Source organism: Eleutherodactylus coqui, chromosome 4, assembly GCF_035609145.1.
Source record: "Eleutherodactylus coqui strain aEleCoq1 chromosome 4, aEleCoq1.hap1, whole genome shotgun sequence".
Lineage (NCBI taxonomy): Eukaryota > Metazoa > Chordata > Amphibia > Anura > Eleutherodactylidae > Eleutherodactylus > Eleutherodactylus coqui.
Window position 1 is genome coordinate 40,591,969 of NC_089840.1, and position 10,563 is coordinate 40,602,531.

The following is a 10,563-nucleotide window of genomic DNA, read 5'->3' on the forward strand; positions in this document are numbered from 1 at the left end:
GATGATATGTTGAGCGCACGGATCTTTGTGGGACACGAGCGTGGTACACTGTGCCACAATAAAGCCGTACAGAAACGTGGAGGAGTTCAAACGTAATGAAGAGTTGGCATTTCGGAACTAAATCTGACCAAGTGTAGTCTAAGCCATACATTGTAATACTTTTTTGAATTAAAGGGGTCGTACCACGATAGACTTATCACCTATCCATGTGATTCTGATAAAAGTCTGATAAGTGGGGGACCCCCACCGATCCTGAGAACGAAGCTCCCCCTCTTCTGTCACTGCGGGGTGCGCTCTATGTTCCCATCATTGAATTTGTCAACACACAGAGGTTTAGCTTAGGGCCCCTTCACGCTTTTGTGCGCATTTCTGAACCTATTACTGTACTTTTTGTGCTCACAGTTCACTTGGGCACGGGAAGCCCTCGCCATGATTTTTAAGGCTATTTAGCCTAGTGAGGTCCAGATGTGTTCTTTCTCCCATGGAATTGCAGTGTGAGTGCGTATTTGCGCACCTCCCATAGACTTCTATGGGGACCTTTAGTACGCAAAGATACAGCATGCTGTGTTTTTTTTTCACGCCCGCGAAATGTGAGTAATGAGAATAAAATAATTGAAATCAAAGCATTCTGTTCTCTGAATTCTGTGCGGACGGCTTCCATTGGTATTAATGGAAACCGTCCACCCTGAGGGCTCTTCTGCAATAATCATTGTGGAATAGTCGCAGGATCCATGCCTAGCAATGGCGCAACATAATCTGTACTGTGCATGTCGGCAGGACGGCACATCAGCAGCACAGATTATGAAGCCGGCGGACAGGTACGCGTGGGTTACCGGCTTGGCACAGGGTCGGATTCCACCGCGGGATTCTGTATGCAGAATCCGACCCAGCCGTGTGTATGCAGCCTTAGCCAGCAGTATCCCTCCCGACTTCCCACATATCCAACATGCCGAAACTTCTTTCCTCTGACATCTGCGGTTGGGGAAAGTCCGGACACCCCCTACACATTAGCTGGTGGACCCCCATTCATCTGGATGTGGCTTGCAGAAATGCATGCGCCTGCTGCAGAAACAACCCCATTCACATGTATGGAATTGATTTTCATTTTGAATGTCTGCGGTAAATCTGCCACGCGTGTCCCTCCCCTACATGTAATGGTGCGTGTAGCAGCTCTGTGTATGTAAGGGCTCATGCACATCAGTGGTTCAATTTGGAACTTCCGTCGCTGATTTCTGTCCTGTCCAATCCAGCAAATGCTGGACAGCCAGTTGGAAACCATACAGACCCCATCATAGTCAATTCCAACATATGGCGGGTTAGTTTGGTAAAGGGGTTGCTGTATTTTCTGTGTCCCGAACAGAAACCCGCAGCGCTGATAATATTGTTCTGCTCTCCCAATATACTTTATATTGTTGGATACTAAGTTTGGGGTTCATGGCTGTTCAGCTTCTCTCCGGACGGCTTCTTATACGCAAGTCTTACACCAAGTATGTTGGAGTAAAATATGCCACGCCTTCCAAGAATTTTGGCGCATCTTTGGCTGTCAGCATGTCAGAAAGTGAAAGCGCACCTGCTAGGAGCATTTGCATTAGAATTTACGCCATTCCCTGTCCTATAGTATATCTGATGCACCAACGGTGGCCCAATCCCCTTCTGCCTCGTGCTGCCCACTTATCAAAAGTAAAGAGAGAAGTAAAAAAGTTGCAAATTTTAGCTCAAATGTGGCGTTCACCAAAATATGTGACTTTTGTACACTAGTTTGTAGGGTTTTTAATAAATTCCTCCCTTCGCATTTCAGTTGTTCGCCAATCTTAATCTCTCTGCTTACTGGAAGCAGCTGAAGCCCCTCCATTGTCCTGATGCTTCTCACAGCTGAGGGTCTGTTACAATTCTATGCAGTCCTATTTTTCTCATCCATTTTTTCTATGGAGCCCAAAAACCGCATCACGTAAATGCAATTTTTATGCGATTGCGAAGTATTTTTTTCCATTTTAACTATTAGAACCACTTGCAATTTTTTTTCACGCATGAGAAGCGAGCAAATCTGATGGATATTGCAGGTTTTTCATGCAAAAGCATCGCGTACACTTGATAACCGTGTGTGAAGTTACAGGCTGAGAATCTCACGCGAGTTTGGTGCGTTGTGAGAGGTGGAAAACTTGCATGAACAGGAACCCTTCTTTTGAACGGAGTCATACACAAGAGCGATGCAGTGAGGGAAAAATATGTATCCTCCGAGCACATCGCCCATTGTCTTCAATATTGGGAAACATGGCGTCCGCAAATGAAATAAAGCATGTAGACTTGAGGGTCCGGAAAACAAATCGCAGCATGCTCCATGTAAATGCGGATCAGGCACGGACGGCTTCCATGAAAGTCAATGGAAGCCGTCCGATCCACGGCTGGTCCGCAAATGAATTGCAGCGAAGCCGTCCGTGCCTGACCTGTGGGAAAGCAAGAGTTAAAAAAAAAAAAAAGTACTGCGCATGCGCAGACCAGGAGATAGAAGACCGGACAGGTAACAGTGTCCTCGGCTGCAGGCAGGATCGGATTCTGCATGCGGGAGCCCACCCATGGACATTGGGCCAAAGTATTATCTAGACTGGATACATTATAACAAACCGTGTTTCAGCCTCTGGATGTAAGCAACAATATTCTGGAGAATACATATACCCTGTTTGGCATAATGAGACTGCCTCTTTAAAGTGCTCCCATCAGGGGTTGTCCAGGGTTAGAAAAACCTCGGCTACTTTCTTCCAAACGCAGCGCCACCCTGGTCCATGGGTTGTGTGTGGTATTGCAGCTCAGCTCACATTCACTTCAATGGAGCGGAGCTGCAAAACCACATACAACCTGATGGACGACCCCTTTAAGTGATTTGCAGGACCTTCCTAATATACTTCCACCTATGTACTCATTCATACAGACCTGTAAAAATTCCTGATGCACTCAGTAGGGGGCGATATAATGAACCTACTGATGTATAGAGTATATATATAATTGTATATAGATTGCCCCCTGATGGTGGCAATCAGCAGGAATACTATGACTGGATTTAAATGGGGGAGCACGATATCAGTGCAGGAAGCACAGACCGATATCACGCTTGCAAACATGCAATATCTCGGCGCATGCGATTTTCCCAGGAATTTTTTAATATGCATGAAAGTTGCATTTTGTTTCAGAAGGAAAAATAAAAAATGACATCATACTTGCATGAAAACTGCAGCTGCAAGCGAGGGCGATTTTGTTTGCTCCCATAGAGAATAATGGGTGAGATTACCCAAAAATGGGACACGCTGCGATTCCTCTCTAGCGCAGCATAGCTGCGAGCCATATCGCCCGTGTAGATACAGCTATTGTAAATACGGGCTATTAGGAGGGCGGTCTGGGCATTTTTCAATCTCACAGAACTTGCGCATTTTTCACATCCGTGTAAATCTGGCCTTACTCATAGCTTATTAGCAGACACTTCAGACTATCAGTAAGCGATGCACTGCTGTTCTAGGCGGTCTCCTAACAAGTAGTCCCTAGAAAAGGTTCTGTGGGAAATCCATTATATTGCTGCACCAGAAATGAATGATTGCTTGAGATTTTCCATTTTTTTTTTTTTTTTTTTGCATCTATGTATTTTTAAGTCCAGGAATTTTATGTGTTTTTAATGGCATATTTTCAATTAATTTCCTTTGTACATTTTATTTTTGGCGTTTTTCAAGTCTTACAGCAACTTATGGTGAAAAAAATCAGATAAAACACCATTCCTTTAAAAAAAAAAAAAAAATGTAATTAAAGGGGTATTCCCATCTCAGTCTTTTATGGTGTAACAGTAAAGTCAGATAAGTGTGGGTCACACCTCTGGGACCCTCACCTGGCTCTTGTTCTGGGCTCTGCTGACTTGGCTGGGATTGTAGAAACACCCAGGTGGGCTTCGCTGCACTGTTTGTGGAACTCCCATTGACTTCTAATGGAGGTTACAGCTACAATGTAGCCCAGCCGTCCTCCGTTGTTCGGTAATCCTGACCTCCTCGTACAGCGCAGAGCTGCCATCCTAGCCATGTTTGGCGGAGATAGGATCTCCTCTTTAATATTTCACTATAGACTTTCATGCAACATCTGGCAGCAGGGTTAGGAGGCAAGAAAAAAAAAACAAACTTGAAAAGCACCAGGAAAAAGTTTAAAAGTTTTTTCCTGGAAAAAAAAACAAAGCAAAACTTTACAAGAAGTTAGCTGGGAGTCAATGGGGAAATATTAAACAAGTCACAAGCGTTCCTTAAATTTGTCATGCATGTCATGGATTAGTGAGGGGTTCCAGCAATCGCTATAGAAGGCAGCAGACTTTCCTGGAGAAGAGGAATGATCCATGGGGGAAAAAAATGGAAGCTATGCCCTGGGCAAACCCCTGGTGCAAGCACCGAGTCCTGACCGACTCCTAGGGTGAGGTCACATTGTGATGTGTTCTTGGCAGACTGTTTTTTGCAGGGTGGATAAAATCCATAATTCGGGTCAGTTTACACCACAGGCTCTCCAAAATCCCACCCCCAATAGTTGTCCTGTGCGGACTTCCCCCAGCACCTCCAACCCACGTCAAGATACCCTCAGGCTGCTTTCACACGGCCGACAAAATCACACAAGATTTGCAGGTTGTGAGATGCACAAATCGTGTACGGATTCTTTTGAATGGTGTCGTATACATGAGCGTTTTTTCCCCGCGTTGCGGCATGTCTTATCTTTGGCCGCAGATTCCGGGGGAAAGCAGAAGTTAAAATCAAAAAGCTATACTGCACCTGTGCGGCGGCGCATCCGCAGTGAAGAAGATAGAATACCCAGACAGGTATGCAGTGTCCTCGGGCGCGGGCAGGGTCGGATTCCGCTGTGGGCTCCCGCATGCAAAATCTGATCTGCCCGTGGCCAGAACGCCTAAATGTGGATTGTGATGCGGAATTGCTGGTAAATTCCTTCCATTTTTATTCTGCACGTCCGTCATACAGATGTTGGTACTTAATATTCTGCAAGAATGCAAGTTCTACATTGCCCACAATCGCGCCTGTGTATAGCACCCTTAGGCTATGTTCACAAGGGACGAATACGCTGCGGCAGGTCCGGCGCACAATTCGCAGCGTTTTGAAATCCCAGCAAAGTTAAGGATCTTTAAAGTGATTTTACATCTACATGGAGCAGAAAATATCCGCTGCGCAATTGTGCTCGCGGGACGGGTTTTAATGTTGTGGAAAAGCAGCAGATAGCTGGCTATTGTTGCACGTTTCTGCAACAGGATTTATCATAGCGGTAATATAGAGGACCGGAGTAGCAGAGGGAAATACGTGTAAACAAATGGGAATCAAAAATCGCACTGAAATCCAAACTAAAAAACGTAGCATTGGCTGAGGAAGATGCCACAAAATCCGTAACAGCAACTTTATGTCTTGCCGATTTCAGGGAGGTTTATCCACAGCGCCGTTTTCACGCCGCTGCAAGGCGTTTTTCTGGTAAAACCGCCTCCCATCACTTGTGTGAAGTTGCGATCATTCAGTGCAGCTTTCAGGATCAGCAAATGCTTAGGCTGGGTTCACACAGGGCGGATTTGCCACGGTTGTGCCGCAGCAGATCCGCCCGCAGCAAAACCGCCTGCGGCCGCTAATCTCGGGATTAGCCAGCCATGTGGATGATGTTTCTCAGAAACCTCGTCCACACGGGGCGGCTAATCCGCTGCGGTAAATCCGGTTGAAACCGCGGCTGCCACAGATTGAGCATGTCTGTTTACTTTCTTTTTTTTAAAATTTACATCGCAGCCGCGCTCTCCTCTATGGGAGCGCCGGCCGCAACGGAAAAGCATGCGGCGGGCCCGCTTCAAAGCCGTCGCGGCTTAAACCGCAATGGTTCTCCCGGCGGAAATCTCGCGTTTTTTGCCACGGCCAAAGCGCGAGATTTCCGACGGGAATACGCCCCGTCTGAACCCAGCCTTACATTGGAGTGGCGTACAATGTGTCTTACTGTCCATTGAAAGCAATGGGCAAGGTGTTCCAAGGAACACAAGAAGACAGGACAAGTCATCACTCATGGATGTGACTCCACTCAGAAGAACGGGTTTCATGCTTGAAACCCCCCACGATGAAGGGCCCCGGCTCATTACTTATCAAGCCATGATTGTCAAGAACAAAACAGACAAGTAAAAATTCTCCCGCATTAAGAAGTTTAGCCCGTAAATGATGAATATAGTTTAGCAAAATCTCCACTACACTTACTGGGGGAGGGTTCCAGGAAAGGAACAAAAGACACCCCCCTTACAGGTCCAAAGTGGCATGAAGAAATAATGTCAGCCGCTTGGAGTATGTCACTTTGGCGCGTGACATTTGTGAAATGACATACTGCCAGCTTCCGACATTTCTTCTTTGCACCACTTTGGACCTGTAAGGGATGGGAGGCTGATGTTTTGGACCTTTTCTAGACCCCCTCAGTAAGTGCATGGGTGATTTAGCTAAACAACGAGTTCATCATTTTACAGGCTGGACTTCTGAGCGCGGGAGAGTTTTTACTTGTCTATTTTGCTCTTGAAGGCATCAATACTGAAAGAAACGCCACTATAAAACACAATGGGGTCCCGGCCCAGATTTTGCCCCTTGGAATTGAATCCAAAACGAAGGGAGTAAATCTGCTGCAAATCAATGGTGTGTGACGCACTCTGAAGGTACATGCACACAGGAGATGCAAAAACTGCACCTGAGATTCTCAGGCACAAGTCGTATCGGACATCCCGTTCGTGTGCTGTCCACCGCATGATGTCCGATCTTCAGATAAGAAAAGTGCGCATCAAGAATGGGACAGTGAGTAAGAAAATAAACATCCTGCATGCATACGCCCATTCAAATGTCTAGGCACTACTTCAGTCCGATTTTCAGACAGAGAACAGCAATATTGTCTATATGCACGAGTCATTTAAAGGATTTGTCATCAAATTCAACGTGCCCAAACCCCGGGGAGCAGGAACCCGAGGACTGAGAAGCCCATCGCCAGTGAGTGCTTTATTCTGAAACACTGTGGCATTGCAAAAAAAAAACAACACAAAAACAAAACCACTGAAGACGTTTGACCTGGAGTTGAGCTCCGCATCAAGTGGTCAGGCCACACCGCCTCTACCTACAAGACTGACCGCTCATCTCCCTATGTATAGGAGAAGTGCTGCCAGTCTTTACACAGCAGGTGGGGAGAGGTGGAGCAGCGCAGCTCCAAGTCCCACTTCATAGTGCATTTATTGTGAAATGACGCAGAGCTCCAGAATAAAGCGGTCAAGGGGCAGCAGGCCGCATGAAACTCACAACAGCAGTCTTAATACATTGGCGGCATCTGGCTGCACCCCCATGCGACAAGGTGAGACCGACAGCCGCGATGAGCCGGAGTAGGTTTCAGCTATAATTTATGCCAGTTTCTGGTAAAATCTCTAGTAAATCTGATAGGCAGCGCACAACCCCACCACCACCACCCACCTCCTTGTAGAAGAGCAGAACAGGCCATTGGTCCCAAAGTATAGTGCCCGCCAGAGAGCTGCCCCAGTGCTTGTAGTGTGCCTCATAATTCCATATTCATCTAAAACATCGAGATGCAGAATTTTTGAAAAAAGGACCAAGTGTAAAACCAACCTAAGGGCCCATTCACATAGCATCTTGTATCTTGCATCTTGGTCCTGGGCTTTAAACCCAGCCGACTGTAAAAATATGAGGGAGGGTTTAATCCCCTGCTTCTGCAATAAATCAGGAGCATGTCGGGTTGTCAGCTGAGAGCCCGGAGGAGAAGGCAGGAGGTTTTTTTTTTTAACCCTTTCTGCCTTTCTCTAGTACACAGCGCTCAAGAGCAATATGTACTAAAAAGTGAAAGTATAAACTTCCACTATGGGAGCCCAGGGGGTCACGTGACCACCGGGAGTCCCTGCTACAGCAGAGCTGCAGGGTCATAGTAGACCCTGATCAGCTCTGCCAGTGACTATTGTCACCATATGGGGAGGTTTCTCCCTGTAACTTGGGCTCCTATGGATGCTCCAGCTACAGTGAAAACCGTCAAATAAAAATAAAAAAAAGACCATGTGAATGTCCCCCAGAGGTCTTATGACATCATGGGAGACAGATAATATATATTAATTTGCATACAAAAGTAAAAAATTACAGAATAAAATAAAATTATATACATAAGAAAATAATGCCAATCGATGCCAACCAAAAATATCGCCATATGCGCCCTGTAATCCAAAACCATACATATTATATATCAAAACATCTGAAACAAAAATAAGGAACCCATTCCCATACTTTATTGTAGCGTAAATATATTAAATTAAAAAAAAAAAACTATAAATGTTAAAGGTAAAAAAAACAATGTTATTTTTTTTTTTACCCAACTAAAATTTTTTTAAAAAGTCCATGAAAAACATAAATAGCCCTATGTGTCACAGAAAAAGAAAAAAAACAAAAACAGTAGAGATTTTACCTATGTGGTGGTTTTTTAATGCCCTAAGTATCTGATCATTAAGGTACAACACAGCTTGCTCCTTAAAGGGTTCAAGCACACCAATAGTCCATGTGATGTAAAAAAAATTAAAAAAATCTATTTATAATTGCTGCATGTGCGTGGATACCAGACGACAGGGACAGGTAGCCGGGTGCTATACAACACAAGTTGTGCTGAAGTTTCTCAGGTGCAATTCACTTAAGGGGTTGTATCAGAATATCAAGTTACCCCTGTCCATGGAACAGCAGATAACTATTGGAGGAGGGTCCTCACCTGAGACCCCTGCTGATCTGGGCAGAACAGGACTCTGTCCTGCTGTGTCTCTGCAGGGGTAACTTATCTCTCTGCAGTGAGGTCACTGATCGGAGGACTGGCCAAGCAGACACAATCAGCGCTCCATTCATTTTAACAGGAGGGACGAAAATACCAGCATGTGGGTGCCACTCTGGAACTTGACAGTCCTATTGAAAGTGAATAGGGCGGTGGTGTGTGCGCGCAGCCAGCACTTCATTCAGTCTCCTCACTGTGGGGGTGGGGTGTGTGCAATTACCCCCACAGTGAGGACGGGAGGCCCAGGAACCCCATTCTTCAGATTGGCAGGAACCCTCACAGTGAATAGCTGTGGATAAGGGATAACTTGATATTCTGGTACCACCTCTTTAAGGCCACGTTAATTCCACCATTTACACACAAAGATAATCTTTCAAATGACTGACTTAGCGATCTAGTTGCATAAAGCGATAATGGCCATTAACATTTATCGTCTTCATTTGTATGTAAAAGGATCTCCAGGAACTGTGTGCAGAGCCCAGCATGTGATTCATCACACACCTGCATTGTTCTGCTGGCAGCTGACTGCAGATTACAATATCATCTGCTGCCTCCTGTGGAGATAGAAGCGTGCGGTCTATTGAGAGGTAAGTGTGTTTGCCGTATCTCTCAGTAGCTGAACGATGGATTTTAAGTTCACCTTAAAGGGGTTGTCCCGCGCCGAAACTGTTTTTTTTTGTTTTTTTTTAAACCCCCCCCCCCCCCCCCCCGTTCGGCGCGAGACAACCCCGATGCAGGGGTTAAAAAAAACCCCGCACAGCGCTTACCTGAATCCTGGCGGTCCGGCGTCTTCATACTCACCTGCTGAAGATGGCCGCCGGGATCCTCTGTCTCCGTGGACCGCAGGGCTTCTGTGCGGTCCATTGCCGATTCCAGCCTCCTGATTGGCTGGAATCGGCACGTGACGGGGCGGAGCTACACGGAGCCGGCATTCTGCACGAGCGGCCCCATAGAAGACTGCAGAAGACCCGGACTGCGCAAGCGCGGCTAATTTGGCCATCGGAGGCCGAAAATTAGTCGGCTCCATGGGAACGAGGACGCCAGCAACGGAGCAGGTAAGTATAAAACTTTTTATAACTTCTGTATGGCTCATAATTAATGCACAATGTACATTACAAAGTGCATTATTATGGCCATACAGAAGTGTATAGACCCACTTGCTGCCGCGGGACAACCCCTTTAAGATCATTGTTCAAATAAAAAAAAGTGCTAGTTGCCCGCGTTTACATGCAACAATTATCACTCATTTTTCGGTAGTTTGACCGAATTTTGAGTGATAATAGTTACGTGTAAACGAACCTTTCATCAGGCGATCTGCAGCACCTTCTCATGGGCAGATGATTTGATGTGAACAAAGACATAAAAGGCCCATAAGACTGCAGCCGGATCCTCCGCCTACTGCACAGAGAGCAAACATAAAAAGGGATTTTGTCACCAAGTTTGTCTCAGAGCTGAGCTCTAAGGTCGGCCATGCCAGCTTCTCCCCACTAGCAGAATGCAGAGCAACAGCTCTCTCTCTCTATACACAAAGACTGAAGAGCTGTCAGTCTGCACGCTTCAGGCGGGAGAAGCCAACACAGCCCTCCTCTGCAACTCAGAGCTCTGTCAGATTCACGAACCTGGTGACAGAATCCCTTTAAGCTCCATCCACTGGCTAAGAACCATCATCCCCACCATTGTTCATCCAGCAAAAGATGAAAAATCATCAGATTAACCTGAATTCTCCACAGGATTTCC